Raw genomic sequence first — 15,942 nt, 5'->3', positions numbered from 1 at the left:
AGGTTAGATTGTTGTTTTTGTTGTTTTAGTCTCTAAGAAATGACAAAGGTCAGAAATGCTGCATAAAGAAAGAAAATACAACTTTTAAAGCCAAATGGAAAAATATTTCCAAAAGACAATGGATGAAGATCTGATTTTACAGCTGAAGTCCTTTCTGGTGATTAAATATGTATTCCTATCTAAGGCTGCTGCTTAGGTAATACATAATTACATTCTGCCCTTAATCTTCTGAAAGTCATTTATATGTCTTTAAAAATTTTTTTTCTGGCTGCATTTGCATGTTTATTCTTCTTTTTAATTAAAATACTGATTGTTCATATTTTCAGTTTTCATTGAATACTTTCTTTGATTTTTGTAATACTTCTTACTATGCATTAAAGTTACTATGATATTTTACTTTTGAATTTTTTTAAATGTTTACTTATTTACTTTTGAGAGAAAGAGAGTGAGCAGGGGAGAAGCAGAGAGAAAAGGAGAATCCCAGTCAGGCTCTGTCACTACAGAGCTCCATGCAGGACTTGAACCCACGAACTGTAAGATCATGACCGGAGCCGAAATCAAGAGGCGGAGGCTTAATCGACTGAGCCACCCAGGCATCCCACTTTCAAATTTTTCACTGAAAAACTTTATAAACTTTTTTATTAATGTTCATTCACTTTTTGAGAGAGCGCGCGCGCGCGCGCGCGCGCGCGCGCGCGCGCGGGAGAGAGAGAGAGAGAGAGAGAGAGAGAGTGAGCCAGCCAGGCAGAGCATGAGTGGGGGATGGGTAGAGAGCAAGGGAGACACAGAACTCAAGCAGGCTCTAGGCTCCACACTGTCAACACAGAACCGAACGCAGGGCTCAAATTCATGAACCGTGAGATCGTGACCTGAGCAGAATCAGATGATCAACTGGGCCACCCAGGTGCCCCTTTACAAACTTTTTATATTCGTAATACTTAAAAATAAAATTCGTTGAGCTTTGGTTCCAGTCATAATGGACTATCTCATATTGGACTAATTTGCCCTTAGATAACAATTATTAACTCTGGACAAAATATTAAAATAACTGTTCAAGGGCTCCTGGGTGACTCAGTTGGTTAAGCCACTGACTGCAGCTCAGGTCACGATCTCAAGGTTCATGAGTTTGCGCCGGCCCGGCCCCCCACCAATCAGGCTCTGTGCTGACAGCTCAGAGCCTGGAGTCTGCTTCAGATTGTGTCTCCCTCTGTCTCTGCCCCTCCCCCATTCACGGTCTCTCGCTCTTGCTCTCGCTCTCAAAAATAAACATTTAAAAATTTTTTAAAGGGGCGCCTGGGTGGCGCAGTCGGTTAAGCGTCCGACTTCAGCCAGGTCACGATCTCGCGGTCCGTGAGTTCGAGCCCCGCGTCGGGCTCTGGGCTGATGGCTCAGAGCCTGGAGCCTGTTTCCGATTCTGTGTCTCCCTCTCTCTCTGCCCCTCCCCCCGTTCATGCTCTGTCTCTCTCTATCCCAAAAATAAATAAACGTTGAAAAAAAAAAAAAAAACTAAAAATTTTTTAAAAAGTTAAAAGTAACTGTTTAAAGATACTGAAAGTGACCAACAGCCGGCAGAAACGTAGGGTATTTGATTATTAAAAGAAAGGAACCATACTGAGATGAGATGTATTCGTACAACTCTACCTTAAGAAAACTCTTCCCAGTATATCCCCCTTAAGTACTGGGAGGCTAGGGCTAAAGAAGAAAACCACAGTCTCATTGGCATCTAAGAGCTGACAGAAAGCTAGACAATAGGAGGGGAAAATCATGGTAGGAAGGGTAGTACAGTACAGGGCAGGGGGAGCTTAAATCTGTCCACAAATGCTCAAATCTTTGGCTGGTCCCTGAACTGCTCATGCACTGGGAGACTCCAAATAGCCCAACAGAAGGCAACAGCTGGAAGACTAAAAAGCTGAACAGAGATTTCGGCTTCCTACCACAGGAAAGACACAGTTTGGATTTTGAATCCTGCCAAGTTAAAAGGGCCTGGTGAACACAACTGACTTCTCACAGAAACCACAGAAGGGCCACATCTCAGGGTAAAGACTATATTCCAGGAATAAGGATTCTCCTAAGGCTAAGGGCAAAACTGAAATAACATCTGGTGTGACAAAGTATAAAAACCAAACCTCTGTAATTTCAAGGTGATCCGTCAGTAATGTATTTTAAATTTTATTTTGAAATCCTTAGAGCCTCTCATCTTCACAAGAAGTAGCAAAAGTGGTACAGAGCGATCCCATGTACTCACCACTCACCTACCCCGATGGTGACAACTTACATAATTGCAGTGTATTATCATAAGCCGAGAAACTGATTGGCACAATACAATTATCTAGACTATAGACTTTACTTGGATTTTGCCATTTTCATGCAATCATATTTTGTTTTTTGCATATCTTTGTTTATAATTCTATGGCATTTTAGGACATGTACAGATCCATACACCATACCACAACTTAGATTCCCTTTCGCTATTTATAATCACACCCTCCTCCCCTTTCCTTAATTGCTGGCAACCATTTATCTGTCCTCTATTTCTATAATTTTTTCACTTTGAGAATCTTACAAAAATTGAATCAGACAGTATGGAAACATTTTAGATTGGCTTGTTTTCTTTTTACTCAACATAATACCCATGAAATCCATCCAATTTGTTGAATATATCAATAGTTTGTTCCTTTTCATTGCTCCGCGGTATGGAGATACAGTTTTTTGTTTTTTTCCCACCTGTCGAAGTACAAATGGGATGTATTCTTTTTGGGGTAATTATAAATAAAGTTGCTATAAACATTTGTGCACAGGTTTCTGTGTGAACATAAGTTTTCATTTCTCTAGGATAAATACCCAGAAATGCAATTGCTGGGTTATATGGTAAGTGTATTTTTACAAGCTAGTTATCTGGAACAAAAATAAATATGCTTAAAAAAAAATCTACAATACCATCAACAAAATCCAATATACAACAAAAAATTACTAAACATGCAAAGAAGATAAAAACTGTAACTCAAGAACAGGAGGAAAACCTATTACAAGATGATCTAGACAGAATTAACTGGCAAGGATGCTCAGGCCGTTAATACAAGTATATTCAACATGTTATAATGAGTGAACAGATAAGAAATATTGACAGCAAATGGAAACAGACAGAAATGAAACTTCAAAAACTAGGTAGTTAAATATCAAAACTTAAAAATTCACTGGATAGGCTGAATCTATTATTAGTTAATAGATTTGAGATGGCACAAAAACAAGTTAGTGAACTTCAAGTCAAAACAATACTCAAGCCAAAGATTAGACAATTCAAAAAAATTAAAACCAACAGTTTAAAGGATAAAAAAAAATCATTTATGCTTTTAGCAAGACTGTTCAAGAAAAACAAAAGGCAACACAAATTACTGATATCAGAAATAAAAGGGGAAATATCACTTCATATCCTACAAATATAATGTTCACATAATGCAAATCAATTCAGTAACTGAGATAAAATGAAAAATCCCTTAAAATTACTCCAACTATAAAAATAAATAGAAACCCATCTACTAAAGAAAACATTTCATAATTAAAACACAACAAAAACAAAACAAAAAACCACAAAAATCAAAACAAAACTCTAGGCCCAAATGGCTTCACTGGTGGGTTCTAGCAACCATTTAAGGAAGTAATAACCATCTTACATACTTTCTAGAAAACAGAAGAGAGATACTCCCTAACTTGTCTTATTTTAAAAAAAATTTTTTTTAAGTTTTTACTTATTTTGAGAGAGAGAGAGAGAGAGAGAGAATGGGCAGGCAAAGGGCAGAGAGAGAGGGAGGGAGAGAGAGAATACCAAGCAAGCTCTGCACTGTCAGCACAGAGCCCAATACAGGGCTTGAACTCACAAACCATGATCATGACCTGAACCGAAACCAAGAGTCAGATGCTCAACCGACTGAGCCACCCAGGCACCCCTCCCTTTATTAAATAAGCAAATCCCTAATACCAAAACTTGACAAAGATATTACCAGGAAAGAAAATCAGCCTCATGAATACAGATGCAAAACAACAAATTGAATCCAACAGTATATAAGAAGGGTAATATACTATGATCATGTGGTTTATCCAAGAAATGTTTCAAATTAAATACCAATCAATGTAATTTATATTAACAGAATAAAAAGCATATAACCATTTGAACAGATACAGAAAAAAAATCTGAGAAAATTCAGCACCATTCATGACAAAATTCTCAGCAAACTAAGAATTAAACGTAACTCCCTTCAATCTGATAAATAGGATGAGTGAAAAACTACATCTAGTATTTTATATAATGGTGAAATATTGGGAGTTTCCTAATATTGCGAACAAGGCAAGAATGTTCACTCTAGCCACTTCATTTTATTTTTAAAGATTTTAAGTGACTCTACACCTAACATGGGGGCCTAAACCCACAACCCCAAGATCAAGAGTCCCACACTTTGGGTGCCTGATGGGGCTCAGCTGGTTAAGCATTTGACTCTTGATTTCAGCTCAGGTCATAATCTCATGGTTTGTGAGATCAAGCCCTGTGTTGGGCTCTGTGATGACAGCGTGGAGCCTGCTTGGGATTCTCTCCCTCTCTCCCTCTCCCCCTATGCCCTTCCCCAGCTCTGTCTCAAAATAAATAAATAAACGTTTAAAAAAAAAAAAAAAAGAGTCCCACACTTTACCAACTGAGCCAGCCAGGTGCCCCATAGCCACTTCATTATTGTAACAGGTGTACTGAAGGTCCTACTCAGCACAATAAGTCAAGAAAAAGAAATAAAAGGAAATTGAGAGAGAGAGAACTAAAATTGTTTTTATTCACTTAAAAATTATTTTTTGGTACCTAACTCTAAGGAATCTGAAAAATAATTACTAGAATTAATAAGTGATTTGGCAAAGTTGTAGGATACAAGATGAGTATACCAAATCAACTTCCATACAACCACAATTGGAAAATAAAATGCAAAACAAATTCATAATAGCATCAAAAAAACATAAAATACTTAGGAAATAATTTAACAAAAGATATGCAAGACCTATATACTTAAATTTTATAACACTGTTGAAACTAAAAAAGACCAAGAAAAAAAAAGAGGGATTGAATATTTTTATGGGTTCGCCAAAATATAATTGTCCCCCCAAATTAATTCATACATTCAAAATTATTACTTTGTGTACATCTAGTACATTGTTATACTATCAATAAATACAAGTCTATTTTTTCTTTTGTTTTACATTTGTAATAGTTTATTTTTTTTATTTTTTTTTAACGTTTATTTATTTTTGAGACAGAGAGAGACACAGTATGAACGGGGGAGGGGCAGAGAGAGAGGGAGACACAGAATTGGAAGCAGGCTCCAGGCTCTGAGCCATCAGCCCAGAGCCCAACGCGGGGCTTGAACTCGCAAACTGCGAGATCGTGACCTGAGCTGAAGTCGGATGCTCAACCGACTGAGCCACCCTGTAATAGTTTTTTTAATGCTTGTTTTGGGCTTTTTCTTTTTATATAAAAACTATATTTTCTCTAAATCATGATTTCCCCTAATGCTGAATTCCATATTAAAGTGTAATGTTTAATGTTGGAAAACTGGGTTATCCTATCACCTGGATTCAAAAGTGCTTACCCCTTATAGTCCCTCTAAATTAAATTAAGTGCTTTTTATATTTTCAAGATTTTTTTTCTTCTGTTGATTTAAATCCACAATTCAAAAACTCAAAGAAACTTGAATTAGCTCTTCATACTGACTTGCAGTTAAACATATTATATAAAAGGATTTACAGTTAGAGTAGCTCAATTTACATTGTATTTAGTTGAATTTTTCTCACTTTATATGTCTAGCTTATTTGCATTTGTAATAAACACTGCTCTAGAACATTTTCTTGAATGAAACAATTCATTTCAATCCTCCTGATACTATTTTGTGTGTTCTTTCATTTGTGAAGCATTTTACCTTTTAGTTTTCCCTAGGTAAATCTGTGTAAGAATTGTTAAGTAGTAACTGACCAGTGGCAAAGATGGCATTGTTCATCTAGTCATCCATATACTTAGGTTCTGTCATTATTTGGCTTCCAAGGAAGAGCAACCCTCCAAATCACTTACATACTTAATCCTGCAGGTATAATCTTTGCCAAATAATGCCACTCTCTTCTATAAAACCTGAGAGTTTTTACGGGTACTACTTCAAAACCAAGCAGTAACTGAAGCCAGATGGATCCTGCTAATGATTTAGAGTCCTAATGGATTCGTGGTCAACCATGTGAGGAAATGTGAGAACAATGCTAAGGGGAGTGGCTGAGTATAGTCATTTAAAACCTGCATGAAAAATGGAAAAGCACAAGATAAATCCATATTCCAAAAAAATATGTACAGGGGTGCCTGGGTAATAGGCACCGTTCGTTAAGCATCCAACTCAGGTCATAATCTCACAGTTCGTGAGCTTGAGCCCTGCATCTGGCTCTGTGCACAGAGAGCAGAGTCAGCTTGGGGTTCTCTCTCTCTCTCTCTCTCTCTCTCTCTCCCTCCCCCTCTCCCTCTCTCTCCCCTACTCATGGCTCTCTGAGTCTCTCTCTCTCTCTCTCTCTCAAAATAAATAAATAAAAGATAATTAAGATAATTTAAAAAAATAAACAATTAAAAAAAATACGTACACAAAAAGATATGTACACAATGATAAGTTACTAATATGGAACCAGGAGATAGGTGACACAGAGAACCTAAGAAGACAGGAGGAATGTGTGTAAGTACTAAGAAAAAAATATTTGATTATTATTGTGAAATAATATTTCACTTTAAGTGAGTTCTCTTAAAATGCATCTCTCCAGTGATTTTTTTTTTCATTTACTTTAATTTAAATTCCAGTATAGTTAACACACCGTGTTATGTTGCAGGGGTACAATATAGTGATTCAAATATTCTATACGTCAGTGATTGTTACATAATTATCTGGACTATCTGGAGCTCAACATTTCAAGACTTTCCTCACCACCCCTCCCCCAATCCAGAGGAATCCAGAGTAGGAGATCTGATATGGATACTACAAACTCCTACTGGAACATCATGATTACTGAGCATGTCTGAAGGCTTTCAATTTCAGGTTCCAATTTTCCCTTCCCAGGTAAGGCTTTTCTGTCATCTTTATCTGCTTCCAATGCTGGATTCTGGCACAAGTTCTGGCTAACACGGCACCTCAATTCCTTTATTTTATTTAATTATTTTTAATTTCTTAAATTCAATCTCATTTAAAAATCAAATGAGGAAGCCAGGTGATAGAAGAGCACATATTATACACCTAACACATAGAGTAAAAAGGAAGCCTATTAATCATTCTCCCTTTGTTATTCTGGAATCAGGCAGAGGTACAGAGCCAGAAATTAAAAACATATAGATAAATATTATAAGTATCTATGGATTTATCCCAGAATTAACAACAGTAAACATTTTTTACATTTTTTCTTTTTTAAGAAATGAAGCACTACCAATAAATCCAAAGTCCCCACACTTACACAGAGTCCACTCTGTTCATTCCCCTCCCTTTCATAGACAGAACCATTATCATGAATTTAATACATCTCTTTCTGGATATGTATATGTGCGTGTACCCATACACAATATACACTGATGTTTTATGTTTTAAAATATACATTTTTTATTGTATACAACACATATTATGCATTGTCTTGATTTCATGCATTACCTTTTGGAGCTCTATCCTTGCTGAGGCATACATGTGTGTGTGTTTCATTCATACAAATATATGAATATACCTCACCTTAGCCATTCTTGTATTTAAGTGGTCTGTAAATTTTCATTTTTTTTAATATTAGAGAGAGCATACACATACTCACATGAGCAGAGGAGGAATAGAGATAGAGGGAGAGAGAATCTCAAGAAGGCTCCACACTATCAGCATACAGCCCAATGTGGGGCTCAATCTCACAAGCTGTGAGATCATGACCTGAGCCAAAATCAAGAGTCGGACGCTTAACTGACTGAGCAAGCCAGGGGCTCCTGTAAATTTTCATTTTTACAGAGAATAGCTCAATGAGTATTCTTGGACATGGCCTCTTATTCATTTTTTCATATGCACAAGTGAAAGAATTTCTAGTGGCAATATCCAGAAGTGCAATTTCTGAATTACAGTAGTTGTATAGATTTCTCTCATCTCACCACTTGTCAAATTGTTTGCCAATATGGCTGTTTCATACTCCCACAAGCAGTGTGTATAAGAGAACCATTTTCCCCATATTCTTTCCAACACCTGATATCATCAGAATTTATTTTTTAACCAGTCTAATGATGAAAGTGGGAATTCATTTCAGTCTGAATTTCCTTGACTATTATGGAGACTGAACATTTTAGCTGACTATGTGGCTATCCCATGTGGTATCCAATACCAGTTGAACTGAGTACACAATTGGCACTTTTCTTCCTTTATGCTGGGTACACAATTGGCACTTTCAGTTCTGAGAAATTTTCTTGGATTATATTCTTTTTTCCCCCCTAATTTATTCTGTTCTCTTTTTTAGAACTCCTAACACTAGGAAGTTGACCCTCCTACATTCATCTTCTTATTTTCTTCAATCTTCTGTTTATCATTTCTTTGCCTTTTTGCTCTACTCCTAAAAAATTCTCAATTTATTATCTAATAATTGTACTGAGTTTTTCTTTTCTGCCACATATTCTTAATTTATAAGAATTCTTTGTTTTCTGAATGTTCTTTTTTAAATATCGTATTCTTGCTTTACGGATGTAGAATCCCATCTTTCTGAAGATATTTTATACACACATATGGTATATGTAGATGTGTGTGTGTGTGTGTGTGTGTGTGTGTGTGTGCATATCCATAAAATTTTCCCAGCTGTACAGTCAGTTTTCAGCAAGTTGTTTTGTATTCTTGATTTGTTTATTTTGGTTTGTTATTCATAGTAGATGCTTTCCTTAGATGTTTGATGGAGTTTAGACCTTTGGAAATAAAAAGTTTATTTAAAGCTCTAAGTACCTGGGGCTACTGACTGTAACCTTCAATATAGGGCAACTTGGGCAGGCTCTTTATTAGGTCACAGATATTGATGTGAGAAAACTGGTTCCCATTATCTATCACTTATTTACTTATCTGCCCAACACCTGTGTATACATAAAGTAGCTTCAGAATTGTTAACCTGTACCCCTATAAAAAACAAATTTACCAAACAGAGTACAGTATTTATGTAAAGTCCTTTTTGCCTTTAGTTTTTTTCTTAATGGGCTAGTCAGATTTTTCATGGAAGATTCTTCTTTCCTCCTGCCTAGAGGAAAAAGGCCTCAGTTGGGAAGCCAATAATAGAGAAGAGGGCAGGGCTCTCATCATTGAAAATGCCAATGCTCCCTCCACCTTCAATGTGCCTGTTGTCCATTAGGCCAGTAGTCAGCCCTCTTTCTTCAGCCAGAGAATATACTTCAAATTGCCCACTGTCAAGATGAGAGCAGTGCATTAGAACAGTGGCAAAAAGTGAAGAAAATCCAGGCATTTAAGTGTTTCTTAAACATCTTTCAAACAATCCTCCTTATTTCAGTCCCCTAGATTCATCTTCTTCACCTTCTTGCCCTCCTTCCCCTTGCCCTTTCAGAGTTACACAATACTACCGCTGTGTGGGCCCTTTGGAGATTCACCAGTACAAATTCCATTAGTCCTTAGCTTTCTCCATGTAAAACTAGGCTTTCCTAGGTTTAATAAGATTGCTACCACTCTTCTGGCTGTGTTTCAGCCCTGAAAATTTTGCCCTATTTTTCTCCAATTCTTCGTCTGGATTTAGGACTAAAAACAACCCAACAACAACCTTTATTGACTTTGTTTTCATTGTTGTTTAACTTAACTGTGGTTTGGGGAGGGAACAATATTAACTGTGTCCTCAACCTACCACCTTTACCTGGAATCAAATACTATGTTATTATTGGTAATATTTTAATTGCTCATTTTTAATCTTCCTGTTATTTCATAATCTTTTTCTTTAAGAGAGAGACAGCATGCATGAGAGGGAGAGGCGTGGGAGGGGGAGGGAGAGAGAGACAGAGAGAGAGAATCTTAAGCAGGCTGCATGCTTAGCGAGGAGCCCAACATGGGGCTCAATCCTGGGATCATGACCTGAGCTGAAATTGAGAGTTGGACACTCAACCAACTGACCCACCCCATAATCTTTCTTTAAAAATGTTTTTTTATTTATTTTGAGAGGGAGAGAGAGAGCATGTATGTGCATGCAAGTCAGGGAGAGGTAAAGACAGAGAGGGAGAGGGAGAATCCGAAGCAGGTTTCCCACTGTCAGCACAGAGCCCAACAAGGAGCTCAATCTTATGAAGCCCAACAGCATGACCTGAGCCGAAATCAAAAGTTGGACTCAACCGACTGAGCAACCCAGGCACCCCACCCATATTTAAAGTTTTGCTTCGCGTATGTTATTAACACCTCAATCTTTTTAACAATTTTAAAACTCACCATCCTGACATTCTCAAGAGCCAATCATCCGTTAAAGCTGCTCAATAACAGAATGAAGTATATGACAGAAGAGCACTAACAACAGGCAGTAAGGCCTCTGCAACAGTTAATTAGGAAAGATTTTAAAAGTACCGGTTTTAGGGGCGCCTGGGTGGCGCAGTCGGTTAAGCGTCCGACTTCAGCCAGGTCACGATCTCGCGGTCCGTGAGTTCGAGCCCCGCGTCGGGCTCTGGGCTGATGGCTCAGAGCCTGGAGCCTGTTTCCGATTCTGTGTCTCCCTCTCTCTCTGCCCCTCCCCTGTTCATGCTCTGTCTCTCTCTGTCCCAAAAATAAATAAATGTTGAAAAAAATAAAATAAAATAAAATAAAAAGTACCGGTTTTAGATCATATATACAACATTAGCTCTTCATACACATTATTTGCTACCATGGAGTCTGATTTTGGAAAAGCAGGAAAAAACCCATCTTCCATCAGCAACTGTCACCTTATGACCTCATGAGATGAGGATCAAAAGAAGCTGTGGTTTACTGTTCTTTTCTCTGTGAGGAAGTAAAAGAAACTTTCAAATCTCTAAGGGCAGTAGATTCTCTCCCCCATGCCCACATACAATAACTGTGAAGTGTGATGAAAGTAACTTGTTACCAATAACACTTATAATTACAATATTTATATATTAATTACTTTGAAAAAATTAGTGCAGATCCAAGGTTATCTTTATTACAACATGACTTTGACTCTTCTACTTTATGATGTACTTTTTGATGAGGAGAAAGAGGGGTAATGTTAGCCAAAGTCCCAGTGTGATGGGACTACCTTAGGTTAGCTATGCTGCCATCCAGTAGTGGGTTATTATAAATAAACCATTAACACTAGTGGCAATTATAAATTACTTTGAGTACATGGGGTTAAGATTCCATAGTAACTTCTCTGTTCTTATTAATTCCACCCCAAATAAAATTTAAGAAACAAGGCAGCACGTAAAAATTTGCATGAAATAGGTTTTTCTTAAGAGAGACTATAAGATTTCACAAAAGAATTAAGAACAACGCAACCAACTCTCTTCTTACTGATGGTATAACAGTCATGCTCTCCAAATCAAAGACAAAAATAATTTAAATGAAATTTGAAATCAAGCCATCATATTAATGTTAAAAACATAGTTTAAAAATGGGTGTATGGGGCGCCTGGATGGCGCAGTCGGTTAAATGTCCGACTTCAGCCAGGTCACGATCTCGCGGTCCGTGGGTTCAAGCCCCGCGTCAGGCTCTGGGCTGATGGCTCAGAGCCTGGAGCCTGTTTCCGATTCTGTGTCTCCCTCTCTCTGCCCCTCCCCCGTTCATGCTCTGTCTCTCTCTGTCCCAAAAATAAATAAACGTTGAAAAAAAAAATTAAAAAAAAAAAAAAAAGCAAGAGCTCCAAGGGGACTCCAGCTGGGAATTAAATCTTGGTAAGTGGCAAGAATTCTATGAGTGGGCTAGCATTAAAGAGAACTGTGACCCCAAGGAAATTCTCTATATAAATGGACAAGACATATGAAGAAGAAAAAGATATAGACAAGAAGAAAGATATTCATGCCAGCATTGTTCATGAAAGCAAAAAATGGTAAGAACCCAAATGCCCATCAATAATAGAATGGATTAGTGAACTCTAGTACATTGATGGAATAAAACCTCGCATCCATGAAATAAATTAACTGAGCTTTAGCTATCCACATCTGCCTATAGGCAACCACATTCCCTTCTTAGTACTGAGGTATATTGCGTTTTGATTAAAAGTATAGGTTCTGGAGCTCAACTCCACCAACATTAGCTTTCTGACCTTCACCTTTCTATGCCTCGGTTTCCTGCTCTACAAAAAAGCAGAATAATACTTGTACTTATTCAAAAGTTGTTAGGAGAGTAAACACTTAATATTTTTAAGTTATTTAAAATAATGTCTGGCATACAGTTACTGCAAAGTGATTAACAGATCATAGCCAATGAAGTTTCATATCTTTTCTACTTGGTAGTCACTTATCTAATAAACAATGGCAACCATCATGTTTTCCCTTGCTTTTTTCCAGACTTCGGTATCATACAATTCTTTAATTATTTGTTTTAGTAATACGTATTCAGGAAATGTTATATATCTCCACATGGCTTTTTTGTTTTCAATTCTTATTCGGCTTCCAGGGAGATACTGATGCTTACATTCTAGGTTCTAAAGATAAGATGAAATTTAAACAATACAGTAAAAAGTCAAAGTACTTCATTGTATCTCCATTTCTGTTTCTTACCCTCCCTTTTTTGAAAAAGGCAGATTATAACCTAAAAACCAACACTGTATGTTTAACTGCCTATGTATCAATTACTAAATCTAAAATATTAATGACTCTTACATTCACCATTACATTTATATTAAAAGGACAAAACACTAAAAAGCCTAGCCTACTGGATTTCAAAACTACTAATTCTGGTATAGTATAAACACATCAATTCTGGACACAAGTTATTCTCAAAAGAATGCTCCTACTATTTGCATGCTCTATTTTAAGCTCCACACCTGCAAGCATCTGCCTATTTATTAAGAAGTTCCAGGGGCGCCTGGGTGGCTCAGTCGGTTGGGCGACTGACTTCGGCTCAGGTCACGATCTTGCGGTCCGTGAGTTCGAGCCCCGCGTCGGGCTCTGGGCTGACAGCTCAGAGCCTGGAGCCTGTTTCGGATTCTGTGCCTCCCTCTCTCTGACCCTCCCCCGTTCATGCTCTCTCTCTGTCTCAAAAATAAATAAACGTTAAAAAAAAAAAAAAATTAAAAAAAAAAAAAAAAAAAAGAAGTTCCAAACTAAACTCTATATTCCTTTGCCTTGGCTATTCCATCTCCAAAAGAAAAAAGAAGAAGAAGAAAGAAAGGTACCTTCACACTCGCTCAATTGCTGCCACCAGAAACCCAGACATCACCTGTGAAATCTTTTCCATTGTCACACCCTAGATTATATTCAATCCCCGAGCCCCATTGAGCCTATTTCAAAAATAAGCCATCGTCCACATACACACAAATCTGATATCCTATTCTTGCTTACACCCTTTCCATGAGGTTTCATCTCACTTAAGAATAAAGTCCCAAACCGCTGACGTAGCCACTCTCCCCACAGTATGCTATGTGTTAGTAGCATTGCTACCTCCTCAGTCCCTGCCCAGTCCCCAGGCTTTCTGCCCCATCGGAGGCCTTCACTACAATATATTCCTTGTTGCAAATCTTATTTTCTTCACCTACCCAATTTCTATCCACTGTTGATGCTTCAGCTAAAACTCTACTTCTCTTACCTCAGGAATCTAAACCAGCCCTCCCTTCACCTATTGTGATGAGCACTGGGTGTTGTATGTGAGTGATGGATCTAAATTCTACACCTGAAACTAATATCACACTGCATGTTAACTGGAATTTAATAAAAACTTGAAAAAGAAAAAGAAAATAAAAAATAAATCAGCCCTCCCTTACACCTTCATAGCACTTTCTACTATTCCTTCTTAGCATTTTTCCAAACGTATTAACACACTTGTGTGTGTGTGATTATGTGGTTATTACCTATCTCCCTCACTAGACTATAAGCTCTTAGATGGATTTTTTTTAATGTTTATTTTTGAGAGAGAGAGAGAGAGAGAGAGAGAGAGAGAGAGAGAGAGGGAGAGCGCGCAAAGAGAGGAGGGGCAGAGAGAGGGAGACAGAGGATCCGAAGCAGGCTCCAGGATCTGAGCTGTCAGCACAGAGCCAGAAGTGGGGCTCGAACCCACAAACCATGGGATCATGACCTGAGCCAAAGTGGGATGCATAACTGACTGAGCCACCCAGGCACCCCGCAGATGGATGTTTTTTAACTGGCACAGAGTAGGTACATATTTTAAAAGGTTAATTTATGGAATTAATGAACATATTCCAATTCAACAATGGTAATGCAGTTAAAAGCTCAAAGAGAATGAGGACTATTAAACTTGTCAAAGGACATTACATGCTTCTAAACAAATCCAAGAGTAGTATCAATGGCCTGGGAGGAAGGCACACTATAACGTAAGGGATTAGGCACAGGTTTAGAGGTGAGAACACATGGAGAAAAACAAGCTGAAAGTAGTAAACCTGCTGGACTCATCTCTGCTAATCGGAGAAAGCCCATTTCTGTGGCATCATTCTGCAATATACTTTATCTCTCTGTTTTTGCTACCAGGCGAGAGAAAACACCAGGATGTTGGAGAGAGTCCATATTCAAAGAGCTAAAAATGAAATGTAACACCTAAACTACAGTAAGTGTTTAGTTCTTTCTTAAAGAGCAACTTTACTGAATTGGAAGGCAGCTGTTGAGGACTATGAAAACCGAGCTGTTCTAAATCTCCAAAATGCTCTGGCGGGATGCTCACATAGGGTTTTAATTCCCAACACAGGTCTTATATGTGCTAGAGGATGGTGTTGTACTAAGATTGCATTTTACAAAGCAGAGGTTAGATCCCTGTAGGTAACAGTAAAACTGGCATATACTTTATCAGATGAGTGTTTGCATTACACACGTTTCTATGTACAGGCTTGGTTTACTCCACACACTGTCAATAGACCTCTCTGTACCTTGTAAGGGTAGCAAAGAATAGATGCTGACTAAAGTAAACTGATAAAAATACTTGTATCTAGATATTTCTGTTTTAATGATATTTCCAAATTACATATTACTATTTTTTTTTAAATTTTTTTTTCAACATTTATTTATTTTTGGGACAGACAGAGACAGAGCATGAACGGGGAAGGGGCAGAGAGAGAGGGAGACACAGAATCGGAAACAGGCTCCAGGCTCTGAGCCATCAGCCCAGAGCCTGACGCGGGGCTCGAACTCACGGACCGCGAGATCGTGACCTGGCTGAAGTCGGACGCTTAACCGACTGCGCCACCCAGGCGCCCCCATATTACTTTCTAAAATAGAGAAATGACCAGCGTATGTGCTTAGAGGTTTTAATAAGAAATTCCTTGTTTGGAATGGTGCTGGGAGAACCGGACAGCAACATGCAGAAGAATGAAACTAGACCACTTTCTCACACCATTCACAAAAATAAACTCAAAATGGATAAAGGACCTGAATGTGAGATAGGAAACCATCAAAACCCTAGAGGAGAAAGCAGGAAAAGACCTCTCTGACCTCAGTTGTAGCAATTTCTTACTTGATGCATCCCCAAAGGCAAGGGAATTAAAAGCAAAAATGAACTATTGGGACCTCATGAAGATAAAAAGCTTCTGCACAGCAAAGGAAACAATCAACAAAACTAAAAGGCAACCAACGGAATGGGAAAATATATTTGCAGATGACATATCAGACAAAGGGCTAGTATCCAAAATCTATAAAGAGCTCACCAAACTCCACACCCAAACAACAAATAATCCAGTGAAGAAATGGGCAGAAAACATGAATAGACACTTCTCTAAAGAAGACATCCGGATGGCCAACAGGCACATGAAAAGATG

General features: G+C 38.0%; 1 protein-coding gene across 7 annotated transcripts in view; it reads right to left on the bottom strand.

Annotated features, from left to right (window-relative positions):
- NCOA1 (nuclear receptor coactivator 1) overlaps positions 1-15,942 on the bottom strand; it is a 241,529-nt gene that overhangs the window by 103,967 nt on the left and 121,620 nt on the right. The window lies entirely within an intron of this gene.

This window comes from Herpailurus yagouaroundi, unplaced genomic scaffold (genome assembly GCF_014898765.1).
Source record: "Herpailurus yagouaroundi ecotype Mexico unplaced genomic scaffold, PumYag 188, whole genome shotgun sequence".
Classification (NCBI taxonomy): domain Eukaryota; kingdom Metazoa; phylum Chordata; class Mammalia; order Carnivora; family Felidae; genus Herpailurus; species Herpailurus yagouaroundi.
This window is presented reverse-complemented; position numbering and strand designations above follow the sequence as displayed.